We start from the raw sequence: 12,920 nt of genomic DNA, 5'->3' as shown, positions 1-12,920 counted from the left end.
CATGTGGCCAGTGAGCGTGTCATCAAAGATGGAGTCCTTCTGTGTTGGCTGCTGCTGCTTGTGAGCGCACAGTCTGAACACAGCTGCCTCCAGGGAGCTAAGGAGCAAACTCTTATGGGGCCGGAGGAGTCTTCGCCTGTTTCAGCTATGACTCAATTGCAGTCCCATCTGGGGCAGGTGTGCCACACCCCCTGGCCTATTTTTCCAGTGATGTGTTCCATACAGACTCCCCTATGGACCCCTTTGTAACCTCTGGTATGTGCTAGCTGACCCAATGTCAAGCGCCTTCCAGTGGCTTCTGCATAGTACCCGATTTGATGGTGGGCCAGGCAGAGCTCTATAGTGTCTGCCCGGTTCTGTCCTGTGAATACTGCTGCTCCTATGGCCGATGGCATGGTACCAATAGAATTCAGTACACAGCCTGGCAGAAGTGCTCACGATAGGCATGAGGGGACCTCAAGAGCATGTATGGTACCAAATGAGCAATGAAGTAACAATGAACTTTGAGTGCTTATGACTTTAAACTTTTAAATTCTTTCACAATCTCTCTCTCTCTCTCTCTCTCTCTCTCTCTCTCTCTCTCTCTCTCTCTCTCACACACACACACACACACACGTACTGTTCTATCGAAGCCCTCCCTGAGCCATTATTGTCTTATCTGTTTCCTCCCAGACCAGATCCCTTCTTCTCAAGTCTCTTTCTTCCTGTCATGCTCTTTTGCCCCCTCTATGACCTTCTGCATTTAATTAAAACTGCCTGCATGACCGTGGGTGGGAGATTGTTTACTTGAGTGAGGGCAACATGGCCATGGCCACGCCACTAGGAAATGATCCCACCTCTTTCACCAACCTTGAGCTGCTTGTGGCTCCTCTGGGAGAGGTGGGGGTCTTATGAGTCCCTCCCCCACCCCATGGCAATGTTGCCAGGCCCAGTCTTTTGCATGTCTTGTTTCTATGAGTCCATAAGTGCAATAGCCATGCCATATCCAGAAGACCGGCTATTACAGCACTCCTTCCTATCTTTTAGCTCTTAGACCCTCCCCCACCCCCACCCCTGCCTTTCTGATGTTCCCTGAGCCCTGGAAGGGTAATACTGTTGTCTGACTTAAGGCTGAACATTCAACAGCCACTTGTTTTTAGCACTTTGAGCATTTAGGAGCCCCTGCATTAACTGTCTCCCCTGCAAACAGAAGCTTCTCCAACCAAGGTGGAGAGCTGCACTTATCTACAGATACGAATATTTAGAGAGCAGCTTGGCATCCTGTCCATTTAGCAACACGATAGTCCGTTCTCCCGTAGGGTCTCCAATCATCTCAGCTGTGGGCTCTGGCCAGCTCTACAGTGCCAGGTCGGAACTCCTCTTGTGGAAGGCCGTTGCTTACCCCTATAGCAACGGCTTCTGTTGTTAAGGTAGCATAGTATTTTACGTTGGTAACGTTAAGCGTTTAGAAATGCTTGTATTTGACAAAATGGCTTTGACAACATGAAATATGACCATCAGATTTGTCAGCTGGCTCCAACATGGTACTCAATGCTCCTGCCTTGAACTTCTTCAAATTTTCCAAGACTTACTGCAATGTGAACATGTGTTCTGGTTCCTGCTGGAACACTGATACTCTTTCCATTTTCTCATCTAAGTGTTTAAGTGTTCTGTCAACTCAGGGAGAAGGATAGGTACGTAGGACTTGGTTAAGTGGAAACTGAGGAGGGGAAAAGGAGAAAACTGGCAGACAGGCCAAAGCGGGAGGAGTTTACATGGAATGCAGACCCAGAGCATTTAGGCTATTTATGGAGTTGATAACTAGAGAATCAGTTACGGCACAGAGTACATGATGAAAATCAGTATGGCTTAGAGTACACGGTGAAAAACACCAGACTCTCACCTGGATTCAGCCTTTAGAACCAAATGAAGAAACAAAAGAAATAGCAAATAAAACTAGGAAGTCCGTTTATTAGATTACATTTGCTTAATTTGAAAGTGTGTATCTAGGGGGCTGGGGGGGGGGGGAACAAACCCAAACCGAATTTAGTGAGAACAGGAAATACAGAGATCCTTGAATGCAAACCCAAGCCACAGATGTTAAGATTCTTCACTCCAGCAGGTGAGTTTCAGGAGAAGAAAAAGGCTTAATGCTTCCACAGAAACACAACATTCATTTTAAAAGTCTCTGATTCTTATTTTTTTTATACTCTGACTGCATGTGCAATGGACTTTCCTGTTTCATACCTTGAGACACAATTTTCAAATTCTCTTTTCCTTGGATGATGCTTACCTTTCAAATATCAGCTCTGATAGAATTTTTTTACATTTATTTACTGTGTGTGTGTGTGTGTGTGTGCGCCACGCGCCTGTGTGCACACCATGGTGTGATGGTGTGTGTGTGGGGGGGGTGGGGTGGGGACAAAGGACAACTTGCAGTAGTAGGTTCTTTCTCTCCTTCCAGCACGTGAGTCTCAGGGATTGAATTTACGTTCTCAGGCTTGGCGACAATTACCTTTACCTGCTGAGCATCTCAATGGCCCAGAGAGAAGGTTTGTAATGAATTCCAGTGGCAGACTGACCACACATTTGGAAATTGAATTGCAAGTGTATAGACTGTTCTTTCACGATCCATGCACACTGGGGGCATCTCATTTGAGACACTCTACACAGTCTATGGTGGAAAGGGGGACTCCTTGGGAGTAGCTCCTTGGGAAACTGTGGCCTCTTAGTAAGTGATTTTTGGAGGAGGAAGACTGTAGACTTTCCAAAATTCAAAGCTGGAAGACTGTCCTCTGAGCCAATGTCAGTAATGGTTAAGATCACCGGTCATTTCTAGTAACAGTTTACAACATGGTGCTGCTAGTAGAATCTGAGATATGTACTTCATGCAGCAACACAAAACCCCTGGGACACCAAAGTGCATGGAGGGAAGTAGATTTATTCAAAGCTGGCCATGAAGAAGACATGAAGGGGACCGTTTCAAATCCATCCCAATCTCTCCCTCTAAGCTTTAAGGTTCAAAGACCTTCTATGGGAGAAAAAGGGGCACAGAGAGACAGTCTTTACCATCCAGAGGTATGTTGCCTTTCCTCATCTCCAAAGGGAACCTCACAGTGCCTTTGGCTTTCCTTCAGCTGCTACCAGAGCCAAGAAGGACTTCTTGTCAGCATTAAGGATGTGGGAGGGAGGAGAGATAAGGATGAGGGAGGAGAGATAAGGATGAGGGAGGGAAGATAAAGGAAGGAGAAGGCCCAGGGCTACATCCAAATGAATCCTGTTACACTATCTCAAAATATAGCAATCTGTGTGCTGAACATTTTTGCTGTTATTTTTTTCTGAGACAGGGTTTTTCTGTGTAGCTCTGGCTGTCCTGGAACTAGCTCTGTAGACCAGGCTGACCTTGAACTTACAGAGACCCAGCTGCCTCTGCCTCCCAAGTGCTGGAATTAAAGGTGTGGGCCACCATGGCAGGCTGTGTGTGCTGAACATTTTAGGGTGAAGGCATTTGGATTTGAGAAATATATGGGCGGACTGTCTGACCTTCACATGAAGAAATTGAGATGCAGATACATTTGTCTCAGCAGGCAAGTGGAGCTGAGACTGAGAAGGGCTTCTATATAAACCACAGAAGTGAGGGGGAACCCTTCAAAGGGAAGAAGTAGAAAAGTAAATAAAATTAAGTAAATGTAATTAAGAGCTCTGAACTAAATTTTAATATTCTAAGAGACTGCAATGACCTAAACATGTTATTTGAAATCAAGGCCAAACATGAGCTCAGGAACACGCCCATTGGAAGAGACCTGTTGACCAACCATTCATTGGACAAGAGGAAGCATGTTTTGAGGGGTAGAACACTGGATAAGGAAGCCAGACTCAGTTCTTCTCTGTCTGATTAGATAATCTTGAGAAAGTTATTTCTCAACTGGGGCTCCCTGAGTTGATTTTTCTCTTGTTTATAAAATATAGGGATTTTCCAAATTTAATAACTGGTAGAACATGAGATCTGTAGTTTATGGTACTTGGTATGTATGCATATTTGTATAACAAGCTACTCAAATAGTGGCTTGAAATTCCAATTATTAATTGCTTTTCCAGGCTTTCTGGGCTGTTTGGCTTCAATGGTGTCGTTTTATGCTGAGTGTGGGGCTTGGGTTATATTGTGAAGCCAAAGCGAGTTGGAAAGGAGGTGATAGGTAGAATATGCAAGAATTCTCTGTTGTGTTTGGCCTCTCCTTGAATGACTGGAACAGCAGGATATTAGCTGGCTTTCTCTTCAGGAGGATGAGAGAGAAGAATTCAACAGACTCCTAAGGGCTAGATCTAGAGGAGGCGAAGCATGGCACTTGTCATGATATATTGTCACAGTTTCAGGGACATGTGAGCTTGGAGAACTTGAAGGGCTTTTGAATAGGAGAGTTTACCACCAAGTTGTTGAAATGCTAGTTGAATGTCAAGAAAGACAGAAAGACAAACCAACAGAAGGAAGAGAACCCAAGAGGAGGCACAGGAATCAGAGACCCACTTATTTGCACACTCAGGAATACCACAAAAACACTAAACTGGAGGCTATAACATATATGCAGAGGACCTGGTGCAGACCTGTGCAGGCCCTGTGCATGGGGCTTCAGTCTCTGTGAGTTCATATGAGTGAGTTTTGTTCATGTTGAATTACAGGACTGACTGACTGACTGACTGACTTCCTTCCTTCCTTCCTTCCTTCCTTCCTTCCTTCCTTCCTTCCTTCCTTCCTTCCTTCCTTCCTTCCTTCCTTCCTTTTTTTAAGACAGGTTTCTCTGTGTAGCTCTGGCTGTCCTGGAACTCACTCTGTAGACTATGCTGGGAAGCAAACTGACAGAGCACACCCGTCTCTGCCTCCTGAGTGCTGGGATTAAAGGTGTGTGCCACCACCGCTTGACTTGGGTTTTGTTTTTCTAGTGTCCACCATCCCCTCTGGCTCTTACACTCTTTCAGTCCCCTCTTTCATGAGGTTCTCTGAGCTCTGAGGGGAGGGATTTGTTGGAGACATCCCACTTAGGGCTGAGGGTTCCAAGGTCTCTCACTCTCTTCATAATGTCTGACGGTGATCTCTGTATTTGTTCCCATCTTCTGTAGGAGGAAGCTTCTCGGATGATGGCTTAACAAGCACTGATCGTATTTGTCTTTCTGGGTCTGGGTACCTCATGAGGGGCTCTCTAACAGGTCCAACACTGCGGACATGGCACTGACAAGTTTTATGCCAGAGGCAGCTCCCGACCCCTGCTTATTTCTCCAGGGTAATAAATCTCTTTTGTGCTGAGAACTTGGTGTCTGGGTGTTTTCTGTACTGACTCCGAGGCTCTTACACCTCACTCAGAACAAGTTTTCTTTTCTAGTTCCTTGCATTTGTCTTCAAATTTCATGATCTCTCTCTCTCTCTCTCTCTCTCTCTCTCTCTCTCTCTCTCTCTCTCTCTCTCTCTAACATTCGATGTATCGTTCTTTGCAGGGATGAGATACACGGCACTGTAAGACAACGGAGCCTTTCCCCCTGTTGCTTTGTCAACATTAGCCGCCTCCTTTCCACGGGGCAGCTCTTTCTGCACAGATTTAAGAGAAGGCTTTTTGAAAACTTTGCAAGCGTTTTTCTGCATATTTACAAAAGCTTTGTTTAGTCCGTTAACTTTTCCACTATTCATGTTTATCTTTAAGATTAGCAGTAACTAGTTGTGCCTTGTTTTGAGCCTTGAAGGTTTTTTTGGTTGGCTATGTGGAATACATTCCTGTCCTTTTCGCTTGTTCTTGGCCATTGTTAAACTCTGGGAAGTTCACACGGCTGCTCAGGTTCCCAGCAACACCATCCACAAACTCAGAACACAGGAAGTACATGATGTCATTTTTTTTTTTTTAAACAACTGAATAATACTCAATACTGCATTTTATCTATTCCTCTATTGAGGGATGTGGTGATATTTTATTTGTGCTCTAACGTATAAAGCTTGCCTGGGGATCAGAGGACAAAGCCAGCCACTATATTAAACACAGAGGTCAGGCAGTGGGTAGCACACTGCTTTAATCCTAGCATTTGGGAGGCAGAGATTCATCCGGACTGAACAACTACTGGATACTTGGACCTTTCATTCATAGGCAGCCATTCTTGGATTATCTGGACCACAGCCTTAAGTCATTCTACTAATTCCCATATATGTATGTATGTACACACACACACACACACACACACACACACACACACACACACACACACACACTCCAGAGAACCCTGACTAATACAGATCTTGGTGCCAAGATAGTGGGTATTTCTGTGAGAGATCTGACCATGTTTTAGGGAAGGTTGTGGAAGGATTTTGGAATTTGGATTTTTTAGAAAAGCCATTGGGTGTTGAGAGCTCAGTGCACTGATCTGTAGGAGCCTGAAAGATAACAGTATTGAGGGCAATGAGGATTATGGAAGTCTGACTTGTGACATTTCAGAGGGAAGTTTAAAGTCTTTATTGAGGCCATTGGTTATTTTTTTTTAAGCTGGGGCTGAATACAGCTGTAATTAACAAGATACTAGAACCACTAAAGTAAAACCTTTACTTTGCTGGGATACTTGATGCCTATCAGCTGGAGCTGAGAAATTAGCCATGATTAAGAAGAAATCAGCATCATTGAGTGAAATCTTCTGTGAAGTGTTTTCTGAGAGTCAGAACACAGAATCCATGTTCCAGACACGGCCAAGGTGATACCTTGTGCTGGCAGCTGTACTTGTAGTGTGTTTTGAAGGTGTTGAAGGAGTGATGGGGAGCAGCTGAGACTTGTTACTGTGTGGCAGCGTTGGAGTCCCTGAAGAGAGCCCAGGAGAGGCTATTGGTGAAAGTGCAGCCCAGCTGCTGCAGGAGACCCTAGTATTTTAGGGATGCCAGTTCCATGGGAGGATCACCAAGAACAGCAGCAGCTGTGGAGCAGAGCCAGCTGGAGCCTAGAAGTCTGAGTCAAGAAGATCGTGAGTGAATCCCAGGTTATTAGACATTGAGTTATTTACACTTTAGGAGTTTGTATTTGCTTTGTTCAGATTGTTACTATGTCCTGGTTCTTCCCCTTTGCAGTAAGAAAGTATTTAATTGATTATTTTTATTTCAATGAAGCCTACAGTTGAGAGACTTTGGATTTTAAAAGATACTTTGGATATTAAAAAAAAGAGAGACTGAATTTTTTAAAAAAGTGTCTGAATTTGTAAGACTGTGGGGCTTTTAAATTTGAAAATATTTTATGTTGTGATGTCAATGTGTAATCTTGAGGATGAACAGGAGAGGAAAGGTTGTGGCTTAACAGTGATTTGTTTGTGTGTTGAGTTGACAAGGGGTCAGTTGTGTTGGATAATTTTATGTCAACTTGACACAAGCTAAAGTCAGTTGAGAAGGAACCTCAACTAAGGAAATGATTTCATAAGATGGGTCTGTAGGCATGCCTGTAGGGGCATTTTCTTAGTGATTGATGGCGGAAGGCCCAACCCATTGTAGGTGGTGCCATCCCTGGGATGAGGGTTCTGGGTTCTCTAAGAAAGCAGCTGAGTAATACTTTATTGTATAAATGTATTTCATTTTCTTTATTCATTCTTCAGTTGAGGAGATCTAGATTGTTTCTAGGTTCTACAAATAAAGTTGATATGAACATAATTGAGCAAGTGTTCTTGTAGTATGATCAAGCATCCTTTAGGTATATGTCCAAGAATTGATTCCCAATTAGGCTCTCTCTATATATGTGACAGTTGTGTAGCTTGGTCTACTTGTGGGACTCCTAACAAAGGGAGCAGGGGCTGTCCCTAACACTTTGCCTGGTTCTTGGAAAATTTTTCCTCATACTATATTGCCTTGCCCAGCCTTAATACAGGGGGAGGTGCTTAGTTTCACTACAACTTGATATGCCATGCTTTGTTAATACCCATGGGAGGCCTGCCTATTTCTGAACAGAAACAGAGGAGGAGTGAATTGAGTCGGGATGGAGGGGAGGCTGAGGGAGGGAATAAAAGGACAGGAGGGAGGGGAAACTGTGGTTGGGATATAAAATAAATAAATAAATAAATAAATAAATAAATAAATAAATAAATAAATAAATATTTAAAAAAAGAAAGAAATCTGAACAAGCCAGTAAGCAGCATCCCTTCCCTAGCTTCTGTATCAACGCGTCACAGGTTCCTGCCTTATTTGAGTTCCTGTCCTGACTTCCTTCAATGATGAACAGTGATGTGAAAGCTTGAGCCAAATAAACCCTTTCCTCCTCAAGTTGTTTTGGCTATCATGATCCATCACAGCAATGATAACTCTAAGAAAATCAATAAATGATTTCCTGAGCCAATTCCCTGTTCACTGAGAGGAAAATGGTCCATGTGTGTTGCAGTTACCTGTTTTTTATTCATTCTGTTTTCATAACAACAAACCTCCATTTTCTTCCCCCTCCCTTCTACCAGAGACATCCTCTCCAGTCCTTCCTACCAGGGAGCATCCCCTCTAGTCCATCCCACCAGGAAACATCCTCTCCAGTCCTCACCACAAGTGCTGCTACAGCTCCTTCTTCTCCAACTTTGAGCCGCCCAGGAGTCTCCCATAATACCTTTCTTGACTGAGTTATGGGTCAGAATTTTCGCATAAAATAAAATTTTAGCCAGGCAGTGGTGGTGCATGCCTTTAATCCCAGCACTCAGGAGGCAGAGGCAGGCACTTCTCTGTGAGTTCGAAGTCAGCCTGGGCTATAGAGTGAGTTCCAGGATAGGCTCCAAAACTACACAGAGAAACCCTGTCTTGAAAAACAAAAAACAAAAAAAAAAAAAGAAAGTTATTTCAGCAGAACCTCAGAATTACAATACTTTGAAACATTTCTTAAAAGTGGAGCTTACTCTCCTTAGATGAGAATTCTGTCCTTCAGATTCCTTACTATAGTGATGCTTCTCTCCATGATAGTGTAGTGTCTACATCAATGGAGCAGGATATGGCTTACTCTATCAGCTTGTCAGTGGGAAGAAAAGTTATCCAGCTTCACATGGTATCCTTGGACTATTCTGGATTTCATGATGACACCTTTTATCCCCTTGAGGGATGCTTGGCCTGCTGGCATTTGGCTCTGAAAGTCAAAGCTGGGTTGGCTTCCAGTCTTGTTTCTCTAAGCATGATAGAGCCTGGAGTGCTTCCTTATACCAACCTCACTCATCCCTTTTGGCTGTAAATGTCCCTTGAGTGTCTATGTGTCTATCATTTTGTCCTGATGGAAGGTAAGATGGAGATTTGGGGATAGGGCCCAATCCTCTGCTGAGTCACCCCTCATCTCAGTAGACCTGGTGATTGGAATGGTGACTCTCAAGTTCGGCTGGGTTTGCTTCCTCTTTTTTTTTTTTTCTCAAGACAGGGTTTCTCTGTGTAGCTTTGTGCCTTTCCTGGAACTCGTTTTGGAGACGAGGCTGGCCACGAACTCACAGAGATCCGCCTGCCTCTGCCTCCCGAGTGCTGGGATTAAAGGCGTGCGCCACCACCGCCTGGCTTGCTTCCTCTTTTTTAAGCTAGTGGTGGTTTCTGGCTGCACTTGATACTGAAGTGGGAAGATGGAAGCCCGGAGAAGGCTGAAGTTCGGTTGTCGCTCTCTGCCTGTCCTATGGCACCAACTTTACTTTCCTGTGTTCTTAAGGACTTGTTGGAGTAGGTGGCCCACAAGGTGACCACCTCTGGAACATACTTTTACTGGTGTTTCCTCTCATGTTTTCAGTACTTTTGGGCTATAAAGGATGGGTTCTCTTCTGATTTAAGTTATCTTTTCTATTGCTTTTAGTTTTATGGCTCTCTTATCTACACCATAGGAAAAACCTGAAATATTAAAAGGGAACAAAAGAAATTTAGACTTTCAGAGGGACAAGAGAGGGTAATGGGTCATGTGAACATGGCCAACACATACTATGCTCATGTATGAAAATGTCATCATGGAACTCATTTGGACAATTATACACAAGAGTAAAATCTGAAAAAAAAATGGACTTTCTAATGTGTTATAGTGTTTCAAAATATCAGTTCTTAACACACACACACACACACACACACACACACACACACACACACACACACACACGAATGCTGGAGGTCAATAGCAGCCACCTCTTATCACTTTCCACTTATTTTTTTGAAATGGGACCCACACTGAAATCAGAGCTGTCTGATTGGGTAGACTGGTGACTTCTGAGCCCCAGGGATCCTCTTGTCTACACCTCTATTCACAGGAATTACAGGCGTGTGTCACAGTGCCTGGCTTTCACGTGGGTGCCAGGGATCCAAACTCAGGTCCCCATACTTGTGCGGTAAGTACTCTAACCATCTTGCAAACCTTCTCTATTCCTTCTTCAGCAGCCATCTTTGCCTCTTTGCTTCTCATTCCCCACAGGTGGGTTACCTGGCTGATTAGAGAAGTAATGTAAATACGAAGCTCCAACAGTATTATTCAAGTACTTCTGTCTCTGCCTTTGACTAAAAAATGCTAATTGATGCTGGCAGCCCATTACAGACCCAATTTGCCTGAAGATAACTTAATCTCTCCTGCTTGCTGAGGCCTTCCTTTCTAAGTATTACCTAAAAGAGTGTTGGCTGGTTCTATGGAGAAAAAGAGAACCATTTCTGAGTGGGAATAGGAGACTTAGGCCACACTTGGGGAAGGGAAACTAAGCTTATCTTTTGCTGTCAAGAAATGATAGACATCACCCTAGATACTTATTTTTGAAGACAGTGGGGGCAGAGTCAAGGAGTCTGACAATCAAACGGACTGGACCCAGACATGGCCAGGAAGCTTTTCCTTTATGAGGAAGCTGAGGGCCAAGAGTTAGACTGAAAAAATAGAGATAACAATGGAGGCAATGTTACCTTCAGTTTTTTTTTTAAACAGCAAAATTTCTTTCATATGAAGTTGGATTTCTTGACCTTTAAATCAATTATATACTTCCTGATTGTCTTTCTTGTTCTGATGTGTGATACCTGGGAAAATTATAACGGAGATGTTTACCATTAAGTTTAGAAGGAAGTAGCCTGGGCCTGAGGTAAGTCCGAGAGACTAAATGCTAAAACGTAAGAATAGTTCTGAAGGCTTTTTGTTTGTTTGTTTGAGTTGGTTTTGATTGTTTTGAACTCTTTTTTTTTTTTAAGTTTTTTGAGACAGTATATGTCTATTATGTATTTCTAGCTGTCTTAGAACTTGCTATGTAGAACAGACTGGCTTCAACCTCAAAGAGACACACCTGCCTCTGCCCCCTGAGTGCTTGATTGAAGGCATGCTGGGCCCTTGAATATTCCTGAGCAGAGTTTCTCACCCTGAATCAGCTAGTCAGAAATAATGAAAAAGATAACAAAGTAATGCCCAGCATTCAGTTTTTCTCTCTTGGAGCTGTAGGTTACAGATGAACAAGAGGAGGAGAATGGAACCATTATCTATGTCTCTGTGGGGACGGCTTGAGTGAAACACCAGCATGAGCTCATGTAGAGCTTAACACAGATATGAGAGACAGAACGTGGAAATATCTTTGATTTTTGATATGTATTTACCAGTTAGTGAGCTGAGAGGGCCTAGAAGAAATGATGCCATAATAGTAAAGAATATACCTAGCACCCAGATCACAGTTTCCAACAAAAGCAACCTGGATGCTTTGGAGAAGAGGTTGTCTGTAAAACTCCAGTAAGAAGTCAAAATGTGACTAAACTTTTTGTGGTGTCAGAGAATAAAACAAACAAACCAAAGAACCCCACAATGATGAGGGATGCATCAAAGGAGCCCAGGAGGTAGTTCTCAGTGGCAAAAGGTGAAGTTGGGTAATATGATAAGATGGTGTTGGATTATTATTCTAATTAGAAAATAAACATCTCAGTAGCTTCCCATACAAAACAGTGACTGAATAAGTAAATTTGAGACTGCACACATTTCTCACATAGAAAACTCCCAAGTAGTTCATGTACCTGTTTTGCTCTAAAAAATGAGAGGCTTACTATGCTACTCCTTAAGTGTTGGGCACACAGTGTGATTTCTTTCTAAAAAATGGATTCTGAAAAAGGGGAAAGTGACTAACTTCACAGTGGGAAAGTTTGAAAAGCACTGACCAGGCCACGTGATCGAGGTTAACGGCAGCAGCGATTTGTCACTGTATGCTTGATGGAGTGAGAGCACAACATTGCCTCTGTGGTCTTCTTGCCCACACGCATAGCCCCAGACTAATCACGGGAAAAACATGACAAAACTTCAGAGGGACATTCTTTAAAGTACCTCACTGGTGCTCTGCCTCATGGCCATTAAAGAAAGGGAAATGTCACAGGCGAAAGGAGCTGGAGAAGACACAGCAGACCAAATATCATACGGTGTCTGATGAGACCAAGGTGAAAGTGAAGAAAATGTGGACTTTAGCTGATAATAACCTGCCAGTATCAGATCATTAATCCCGACAGGATATTGACATTGGGGGTTCTCTGTGTTGTTCCCCGCCACCCAGTTTACCTTCTAAGTTCAAAACCTTCTGCATAATTAATGTTTAAAAATGTGTCAAGGTGGAAAAATGTCCCAGGAAGCTATAGTCATTTTTGTCTCTTTTGTGTGATAACGATGTATATTTCTTTAAGTCTCCATGTCTTTTTACTTACTGTGTGGAGGTGATAATGACCACACCATTGATGAAATAAGCTGATGCAGCTCAAGTTCTGTGGCTAGCCCAGAGTTACTCGCTAACTTCCTGTCTCATTGTTTTTTTCTTTCTCTGTTCTGATCACTTGCCTCACGGGGTAGAAAGACTTCCTCTTAGCTGCACTCTGAGAATAGGCCATCCATTCATGTCGACTGTTTCTTTATTCCTCTGCTCTAGCTTGTGGCATTTGAAAAGCTAATTCATGCATGTGTGATTGCTAAGAGGGCCTTTCCAGAAATCTGTTTGACGGAGCAGTGCCTTCGCTGAGA

This window comes from Peromyscus maniculatus, chromosome 1 (genome assembly GCF_049852395.1).
Source record: "Peromyscus maniculatus bairdii isolate BWxNUB_F1_BW_parent chromosome 1, HU_Pman_BW_mat_3.1, whole genome shotgun sequence".
Taxonomy (NCBI): domain Eukaryota; kingdom Metazoa; phylum Chordata; class Mammalia; order Rodentia; family Cricetidae; genus Peromyscus; species Peromyscus maniculatus.
This window is presented reverse-complemented; position numbering follows the sequence as displayed.